Below are 11164 nucleotides of genomic sequence, written 5' to 3' on the forward strand. Positions count from 1 at the left end.
ATAGCATATAATCTCTTTGAAAATATGCTAAAATAGACTGAAAACTGACGAAAACCATGAATTAAGATATGGAGAATATCTGTAGAAAGATTGATGATGGTGAATTGAAGCAGAGCAAAGTTACAGAGATTTTATCAGCGACACAGCTAAGCATTTTCCAATTTGGCACCATCTGTGAAAGTTTTTTAGGTACTGAACATCAGAAATTAGTCTTGCTTATCAGAAGTCATTTTTGGAAACACCAATAAATAGTGGACAGCCACACTGGTGCGTAATGCGCCTGTGTGTAAATAACCAAATAAGGTAGAAAATTTATGATGATAAACAGTTCTTGATGCACACTAGGAGACGGAGCCATGACAGCAGGGAGGAGCGTGGCGAGGAGGATGTTAGCTCCACCTTTCTGTAGACCAGAGGTGTTGAAGTTGACCACAACTGCCCCGAAAAAAAGACAAAACAGCCAGAAAAACAAAATTTGTGAAACTGATAAAACAAAGGAAGAAACACAAGGAATCCAATGTCATTAATGAACTTCTGACAAAACAAAACAAATTTCACCAGGAAACCACGTTACTGAAAAAACAGAGAAAAAATCCAAACATGGACACAAACTGTAAAGTATTCGTTCAAGTGTTGTTCATCAGGAGCATGGAGGAACTGAACAGGTGCTGATGTTCATCATACACTGGACCTATGAATATGTATGTGAGATGACACACAGCGCACCACATGGTACAGGGTGAAAGAACTTCAACTGCATCTGGCAACAATATAATTCAGTGTATGATAAACTGGACCTATGAACATTTCAATACACAGACCATTATGGTCAGCACTGGGAAATCGACACAGACCTGGGGAATCATTTCTGCTCCAACATCAGCGACAACTGTTGCTACTGCAGTGATGAACAGTTTAACCACACATGGATAAAAAATGATCAGTATTCTTTTTAATAGTCTGTACTCTAATGTCGATAACATCAAGGAATCAGTTCATAAAACTTTTCAAAATTGTTGTGATTTCTGAAACATGGAGAAAAGGAAATGGACTTTGGATGGGTATGAAGGTTTTAAATAGAAGGAACAAAAATGGAGGAAGGATAGCTGTGAATGTGGATAAAACTTATTAATTATTACAGTTATTAACTGTGACTGATAACTTACTAGAATGTATAAATAATTGAACTTTGCAAGGAAAAAATGAGAAATATAACAGTCAGCTGTATATGTACAAACCAGACCCTAGCATTCAAGTATTTAAGGACTTTACAAAAGAAAACAATTGAAAAAGGTTTTTTTGTCTGTGATGATTTTAATATCGGCCTGCTGAATCTCAACAAGCAAAAAATGAGCAGTGTATTTCTTAATTCACTTTGGGTTTATATCCTAAAATTACAAGGCCGAGCAGAGCTACACCTCACTGTGCCACCTTAATTGATAACATTTTTAATAATATATAAAGTATATACAATAACCTTAAAATAAAATAAAAAAAATCTACAATTCAGCAGTCTGGTTCATGTCACACAAATTATGTTTAAAGCATACACAACTCCATCCTGGTAATGTTGTAAAACTGTTTTCTAAAAGAGATGTGGGTTGCAATTGAATTTAAAACATCCGAATGATACTAAAAATCTGTGTGTGTGGAGAGAAGCTGTGAAACAGACAGTGTGAGGAACTGAAACTATGTCCCAACTCTGTGTGATAAGCTTTTAAAAATATGGTTTTTGCAAAGTGTAGAGAGGAGAGGAGGCACTATGGTTGGCACCACTATTTGCAGACTGTATGTGTATGTTTATATACATTTATGTGTGTGCACATGTGTACGTGTGTGAATATGTGTGTAGATGTATACATATTTGCAAATGTGTATGTCTCTTGGTGTGTAACTGGTCTAATAAAACCAAATACAACAAACTGTAAGGGAGGATTTATGATAGGGCAAAAACAGAAAGAAATAATTAGGATTATTTAGTAAAGGGTGGAAAGGAGGTGGGAATGATTAAGCTTATGCTTCTTCCTACTCCTTTTTGAACATGTTATTTATTGTAATTATTTTGTTTTTCTTATGTTTGTTTTTCTTGTTTTCTGACTTTGTTTTTGTTATTTTAATAGGGTTCAAAATAAAGCCACGAGAACAAGAAAGGCATCTTTTTGCTGTGGCCCATTAGTCACATTCCTGGACTTGAGGCCGATACTCCATCTCCATCTGCAAACATCCAAAAGTAGGGTCGCGACACCTTAAAGGCTGGTCCGTGAAAATATTGTCGGACATAAACCGGTCCACAGCGCAAAAAAGGTTACGCCACCAACGGCTGGATGAAGAGCAATTTCGGGTTGTTTATTATTAAACTCCACCCTTAAACTTGCTTCTGTCACTTTGCTCCTGTGTACCTCACACAGCAGTTCTCTATTTGTCACATAGCTTGGATGGAAGCTTTGCTACAAAGGCTTTCAAGTTTGCAACATTAACAGAGTTTTCCCTGTAGCTCACTTCAACCATGGTGTTACAGGCAAGTTGTCAGAAAGAGTGAAAATGCATTTAAAGCTTCTGCGTCCTCTGGCTTGATCGGTGTCCAGCTCAAGACTTTGTTCATGTAGGACAGGGCAATTTGTAGTCATTTCCAAATGCTCTTTAAGCAGCTGTTTGGCTTTGTGGTAAAACCTTTCATTTAACATCCTGTTGTTGAAGGTCTTGTTTGCTCTCAATGTGGCATTTGAACTCTGAGGCACCCTGAGGAAGCAGCTGACCCACACTTAATGCTCTTATTGCAGCAAGCAACACAGATATGCTGTTGGGAGGCTGATGCCTGCATTACACCATCTAGCGTTTTCAGAACACTCCTCTGATGCTTTAATCCATATTTCCACTTGTTCCATGAATGCACTCTTTAAGTGGTAGCACAAATAACACAAATTCTTATGTAAAACGTCCCCTTTGCATCCGATGAACACATCTGGAAAGGTGTCTGTAATGGATACAGGAAAAATCTGGAAGGATTTGGTCTTCACTGAGTCATCAGTATGACTAGACATAAGGAAAAGGTTAACCCCCCCACCACACACTTTCTCTCTCTCTCTCACACACACACACACACACAGCAATTTTGAAACTTGTGTTCACCAGAGCATGCCTTATTTGAGTTGCGTTGTTCTGTTTTACTCATCGTGAGCTAAAATATAATGGCTTGCCAAATATTTAATGTAAATAATACAAATGTAACACAAAACAAAGACGATCACTTACAGACTGTGTTCATGCTGTGTATTCATTCAGATACCAAAGGAGCTGTTATTGCTTATAACCCTACCCTTAAAAAGATATTTCATGTACAGATATAGAAACTATGATGATTTTGAGCACAGTTCACTCTAACTTCAGTACAATAAATAATGTGAGTGTATGCAGTGAACTCCTGAGAGATTGAGATAGTTCTCGTATTAGTTCTGCTGCAAAGGAATCATTTATTCTAAAAAAAAAAATGCTCTATTAAAATACGCTATCAATTACTTTTATGTGTTATTTGTGACACAGCAGTATATAATACACTCTAGCTCAAATGAAGCCGCTGTATCTGTCACTGAAAAACATTGTATAAACAAAGCCAGCAGTCAACCGTTAGCACAGGTGCTCTTCTGCCATCATGTTAGCATGAGTTGCGGTTTGCCAACACAGGATGTTTAGTTCAGACAAATGAAAAGACCACAAGAATACATGCATCCAATCCACCAACAGAAGACATTTAAATATGGGTTGATAAGCCACATCCTGTGACTTGGTGACAGAGCTGGATCTCCATTTTTCATGCAAGCTCTCCCATCTAGGGGCTTCTGTCCTCACTGCATGCCAACACTGTAACATCTTAATAAAGCCTGAACCCAGCTCGAGCATCTGATGTCTTACCAGTGGTGCAGGTTGGAAGGAAACCAACGGATGTACAGGTACAAGTCTCATGGACCATCTCAAATCAACCAATTTAGAACATTTCCTACTCGACCATCTCCAATTTGCATGAAAAGTTTCAACCTATATAATCAGTGTTGTGAAATTTTAGTTTCCTATAACAATTACTTTTCAAGTTTTTTCTTTGTGTGTGTGTCTGTCAACCCACTTTGTGGCTTCTTTTGTTTCTGAGTATTGAAATTAGGGACAGAAATGTACTGTTCTTTTTTTACCATCAAAATGATTCAGGATCTGTAAGTTGAGATGGAAAAAAAACATAAAAAAAGTCCAACGTTGCTATTTAAGTACATATTTAAGTGCACAATAAAACACTTTAAACTGCAAAAGATAACTAGAGATGATTTCTGAATCATATATAGTTATATACTGCACAATGCTGTAAAATAAAGGTTGCAGAATAATTTGTAACATGAAATTCTGAGTCACAAAAATGAATGAATGAAATCATTCAACTGGATTGAGCAAATTCAACAACAGAAAAAAAAAACTATCCGTAGTGTAACTCTAGTCCCAAAAAAGTTTCTAGATGGTCGTCTAATTAGAACTTAGAAAATAATTAGTTAAATGGGTGAGTCATCAACAGCTTCTTACTGCTAAACAGACAGACAGTGAAAGTGGAGAGTATAAATAAAAGTCATTGTTGCAGCCAGTGGCAGCACAAATGTGATCCTCTGAAACTCCTTTTAGTTCTACTGTCCTTATTTTCCTCTGAGTTATCAATTCTCTCACTAGTTAGCTCACATATACTATTAGCTGCAACCAGCCAATTAGGTGACATCATGTTCTGCAATGACAGAATATGGCACTAAACATGTTTTTAACACTAACTCTAAGCACATCCTTAAGTCCAGCTTCACAGGCAGTTACATCTCTGTCAGTGTTTGATTGCAGGGATCCATGATGTAAATTAACCTTTATATGTGTAGTGTTTCATGTCCTCTTTGAATTCTGCTGAGCAGTAACTTCTATTGGCCAATTTGCATGATTGACTCCTACCAATAATTATTTTTTCAGCTGAATCGTGTAACATCACTGTGTTTGTGTTGATCACAAATTGTGAGGCGGCAAACATATGTTGAGCAGATGCATGAAACTTGCCATCATCCAATGAAATCTCTGTAACCGGCCAAAAATTTGTTGTACATTTTACTTTGTGCATATGGCGCACAATGTCAAAGAAGATCAGAAAGTCCAGTTCAAATCCTTGTTAAGCTTCCGAGACATTGAGCTCTTCTGTTCAATCAAAAACAAATCTGTCCTTTGGCACAGTACACCAGCGCTCACAATACAGACACTGAAGTCTTCCAAACAAACGCTGAACTTTGGGAGATACGTTGTGCTGCTCAAGTTGCATGAAAACTTTTTGGAAGACTTTAAATGTGAAGTGCAGAGGATTTGGATAAGCCAGGTTAAGAGCATGTATCACACCCAGCAGGACACATGCTGAGGCAACTGCAGTCAGGTCATGCAACAGCTCCACTCCCTCAGTGACTCTGTCAGTGTCTTCGGGAGGCTCTTCACCCTCCCTCATCATTCACCCCTCATGAATAATAAGCAATGCCATGGTGGATTGTTTGAGTTCCATCTGAGCATCATCTCCACTCCAACAATGTGTTCAACCTTTAAGACAGTAACTAATCTTTGACTGCAGAATTTGGAAAACAAAAAACATGTAAATGCTAGAATCTACTTCAAGATGCAAAGCTTGTGAATGTGAGCTTCTGAAACGTGTTTTAAGACATTTGAAATTTCCTTGATAAAGTTCAAAATTGCACTACAAATAACTGAGTAGCCCAAAGGGTGTTTCCTAATGGTTTTGTCATGGTAACAGTTATATATAGCTTTATATGTTTTGCCACAGACGACAGAATGAATCCTTAGATTTTACATTAATGCAGAAGAACTGCTTGTCAGATATTAGCATCCAATTAGCATGATTCCTCTAAAACATGCATTCTCAATTTTTATTGATTGTTTGACCTATTGGTGAACAGCAGATTAAGCTGATAATGAAGTCTGCTGATTAGCAAAGCACACCATCTCAAATGAGGTTTGGATTTAAACAGGATACAGCTATATTAAATTTACAATTTAGACACTGAACGTGTTCCCTGCATTTAAACAGATGTTCACATTGTATACAGGCAGGCCAGAAAGAAAGTTTTAAAAACTTGCAGTATTCCTTAATAAGGTCTTCTGCATCTTGATGACACCAGGTGATGACACCCTCTGAATGTCAATTTCTTCAACCTGGGGAAAAGTTTTTACTAATATTCAAAATCTCTGGAGAGATTCATGAAGTAAAAGTAATGTATTCTGGCAGAAGACAATCGGATGCCATAATAGGCAGTGCACATGTCCACTGGGTCTGAATACTTCACTTCCAAATTACATCATTTCCTCCTCTGCCATGTTTATCCTTCAAGGCTCAATTTGCCTAACTAGACTGAAGTTAAGAATTTCTGAAGTTAAGGCTTTGTCTTAGCACAATCTACCAGATCTAGTGATCATTTGTCATTAAAGACATCTTACAGCATAGCTATTGCTATTAGTCTAACATTTAAAAGTTAAAAATGTAGGTGTAACAGAAGGAAAATTAAATCTGGCGACATTACATCTGTTCATCTTGCAAGTTGGCTGTAAAAGTGTATTTTATTGAATTTATAAATGAGTCACAATAATGCAGTGGAAATGCAAGAGACAGGCAAACGTGCTTTTCTTTGAATGATGCCAGCTTTACACAAAAGTGTATCAAAAACGTATTGGCAATTAAAAGAAAAGGTCATCTGAAAGTAACTAGTTATCTTCATTTCTTTGTTTAAAAGGAAAGAAGTTAATGGCCATTATTTCAATAAGTGCACCCACTGATAATATGCATACCTCATCATATTTCATGATGCCAGCCATTTTTGAACGTGTTGCTCCTCCTTTGGCCTGGATGACTTTGATCAGTTGACTTGAGTGCCTGCCTAACTGGGCCATGAGAGTGTGCTCAAGGGGAAGAGCCAACTCTGCATTAACTTGAAAAACAAATTTAAAATACATTTACTATTTGCAAAGAAATTAGTAAATAAAAATTAAATCTGCATTACTTCCTCTTTCTGTTCAAACAGTGCAGCCCATCTGTCCTTGAAATCCTCTGTGCCAGGTTCTTCATTCAACACCTCCCGATGCCTGTACGCGAATGTACGAGCCATTTTTTCCACAATGACCCTTTCATTGTCTCTCCATTGTCATATTTGTAATTCACCGTTTCCACTCAGTCAGATTTTTTCAGTAATCCCAGGCATAAATGCATTGCAATGTTTTCTGTATTTATGACTTTTGAAGTTCTCGTAAATATTGATTTATAGGCACAGTCCTTGAACACACATGTGGGACTTTCCTTATTTTTCAAATATGTGCTGAAAAAAATTATCGCTCAGTGGAAAGTTGATTATAATCAAAAATGGGGCATGTGAATCTGGTAACTATTTTTTGTACTTCTTGATAAAGGGCTCAGTAAGAGCCAGGTCTTGAATCTAAATACACAACCTAAGTACATGGATATAAATGGCCCCGTCGGTAATGCCTGTGATTTAGTTTGTAGTGCCTGAGCAATTCAGATCTTCTGGAAATCAGCCTCTCACAGTCTTTGCATCTCCACATGAAGTGCCAGACTAAAAGACAAGAGAGGGGCTTTCTTACCTATAGGTTGATGGATTTGAATGCATCCTGGGAATAGGAGCATGAAACAAATATAGAGACAGAGGAAATTTGGAATATTGGGACAACCGTAGCTCCCCAAATACTTGAGATGTTTGTCTTACTGCTTGGTGATGTATAGTTTAGAATGCATTTTTACCACAACTCTTATTATGTATTTAATGCCTTAGTCAGAAGTTTTGTTTTATCAACAGGAATTTAAAAACTATCACAAAGACTAATTTGAAATCAATGTCTTTGTGACAAAGTGGGTGAGAACACTGAGAGTTTAGTTTTGTTATTCTTAGTTACCATTCTTGTTTTGATTTAGCCATATCTTATCTTTATTCTATGGTTTGCAAACGTTTACTATCCCACGTTTGTTTATGTTTTGCACTTTTACAGATTACTTAACAAAACTTGTCAAAGTTGATTTAAACCAAGATGTTATTGTCAGGGTCCTGGGTCTCCTGACCCAGCGTTTTAGTTCTTTGTGATTTTTGTATTATTGTACTTGATGTGAGTTTCTATGGTTTCTAGTTTCGATCCCTTGCCCTTCATGTTTCTCTGTGTCCCCTCTGTTCTGTGTAAGTCTGTGTCTGCATGTTTGAGTTCCCCTCTGTGTCTCTCGGTTCTTAGAGTCCTCTGCCTTGTGGTTTATGTCTCTGTGTTTCTTAGTTGCTGTCTCCACTGTGTCAAGTTCGCGTCTCTGTGTGATCCTTCCTGTTTTACTTTGTAGGTCCGTGTCTTATGTGAATGTGTCTTGCTTTGCTTGTCTCGTCAGTTCTAATTTCCCCCAGCTGTGCTCTCCTTCTGTGTCTCATTCTCCTCGTTACTTCCCAGTGTATTTAGTCCCTGTGTTTCTCTGAGTCAGTGTTGCGTCGTACCCTCAACAAGCTGTGTGTGTTTTGCCTCCGTGTTACCAGTGTTTTTGTTTCCAGCTCTAGTTTCAGTTCAGTATTTCTGCTTCAGTGTTTTAGTCCACCAGCGCTTTGTTTGTCTTTTGGTGAGTTTAGTTAGTAAGAGGTTTTACAGCAATAAAGCTGCACTTTAAGTTGAACTTCTGTGTCTGAGTCCTGCATTTTGGATCCACCACTCCTGCTTGCCCACCTGCCACACAGCCAACCATGACAGATATATTAAGTGCTCGTCCCTGCAACCGTACCTGGTCCTTGGGTGGGGGCAACAGATGCCCAGCCATTGCCTGGGCCTGTCCTGGCACCCAGCGTGGTGGTGACCCAGCTTACTTCTGCACCCGTAAATACTCCTCGGGTGGGAGTGACCGGGTACCTGCACGGAAGTAGGCCCGTACCTACTCGTTCCTGTTTTTGCTGGAGGCTCAGGCGAGCTGGCAGCCACCTTCCTTGTCTGTTGGAGGCTCAGGAGAACCAGTTCTGCCACCCGCGGCTGCCATCTGCACTGTCATCTGCACCTCCAACGCCGCTGACTGTTTCCGCTGGAGGCTCAGGAAAGCCAATCCAGCACTTCCTCATGCCCCTTGATCTGTTTTGTTGCCATCACTTCCCAAGCGGCCGGCCCCTTGAACTGTGAACTGGACTCCTGTGCTGTCGACTAGTGATGGGATTTCCGGCTCTTTTTAGAGAACCGGCTCGCTAAAAAGATCCGGCTCTTTCGGCTCCCAACCAGCTCTTCAGGTTGTTTTGTTGCTTTAATTAATTTATTATTAACAATAATATAAAATTATGCACAAAAGGAATTACTAATGTAAAAAAAAAAAAAAAACGTGTTTTTTTTTATATATGTTTACATATAAATATATATGGTGGCCCCTAGAGACAAAGCACGTACAAACTCCAAACCACATTTCTAGCGTTAACTGAACTTCCAAAACAGAGCTACTAGATCACTTAAATTACACAATTGAAAGCATATGTGTATTGTTTGTGTATTTATACACAGGCACTCATATATATTCAAATAATTTTTAAAAATGTTCATTTACCTGTTACTATCCGGTCGTGAAGTGATGAGGTGACGAATCCTACTTCCGGGCCTAAAGTAGTCTGCGTTTAATATGGCTTTTGTGTTGTTAACATGTTTAATGTTTTGTATTTTCTTCTATTTAATCTCAAAAAGCTCCTAAAACAGTCAGTGATCACTGTTGACCTCCCTCGGCTTTTATTACCGCTAATCATTTATTTAAGCTCAGTTTTTAAAACCTTAGGATGTAACTACAGCCCAGCCCATGCAGCAGTGTATGAATGACTAACCTCGTATTGTGGATGGATTATCTCAGTTGTTCTCCTGGCTGAAGTTTGGTCCTTTTACAGCATCCTGCCATGCGATTACATTTGTTCCTGACCACCGAGAACACTCACGGTAACTTTTATCGAGTGGAAAAAAAGTTAGCTTGTTTATATTATGCTAACATAGCTGTGTCGCTAGCGGTCACGTAGCACATCATTATATAGCAGCTAGCCCAACTTCAGTAACCCTACAAACGTCACTGCTGTTTAGTTTTCTGTCTTCATTTATGCTGGAAGTGATAACAGAGCTGTACATTTTAATTTGTTTCCAAAACCCCGCAGTCAGGACATGCTATATTGTATTTAGATAGAAGCTAGCGAGCTAACTTCCTGCTAACTTCTAACTCCGTTAAATGTCATAAATTCCGTTTTCATGAATGCCTCGATGTTAAACTCAATTGTTACACCTGGTAGAGCAGAACGCTGATCATTTTATTAAAGATGAAAGACTTTAGACAGTTTTTCAACTCTCAGTAATGCCATAGTGATCGTTTGATATATGGACCTGCAGCGGAGTTTAGGCCCAGACACGGCTAGTGACGTCAGACTTAACGACCGGACCACACACCAAATCCAGTCGTTGGTACTTCCTGGCTTGTGTAGCCACTAGGTAACAAAAGTTCAACACTGCCCCCTAGCATCCTGGAGCACTTCCATTGTGTTTTGTACGTGTTTTGGAGTTTATACGTGCTATGGAGTTTTTACGTGTTTTGGAGTTTTTACGTGTTTTGTCTCTAGGGGCCACCGAAAATATACTTTTATTTATTCACTCCACATAAAATGTAATAAATAAATCCATCAGAGAGGCCATCAGAGAGGCCATCAGAGAGGCGAAGCGCGCACACGCCCAGAGAATCCACAACCACTTCAAGGACAGCGGCGACACACGGCGCATGTGGCAGGGCTTACAAGCCATCACTAACAGGCAGGACGACGTGGCGGCGAGGAAGACCACCCCTCCTCCGAACGACCAGGTCCTGTGTCTCACTACAGCTGAGGTGAGGAAAACTCTACGCAGAGTCAATCCACGTAAAGCTGCTGGACCAGACAACATCCCAGGCAGAGTGCTCAGAGAATGTGCTGATCAGCTGGCAGATGTTCTCACCGACATCTTCAACATCTCTCTGAGCAGTGCCGTCGTTCCCACGTGCCTCAAGACCACCACCGTCGTCCCCGTGCCCAAGAAGTCTTCTGTGTCCTGTCTCAACGACTACCGTCCTGTTGCACTTACACCCACCATCATG

The sequence above is a fragment of the Astatotilapia calliptera genome, chromosome 19, assembly GCF_964374335.1.
Source record: "Astatotilapia calliptera chromosome 19, fAstCal68.1, whole genome shotgun sequence".
Lineage (NCBI taxonomy): Eukaryota > Metazoa > Chordata > Actinopteri > Cichliformes > Cichlidae > Astatotilapia > Astatotilapia calliptera.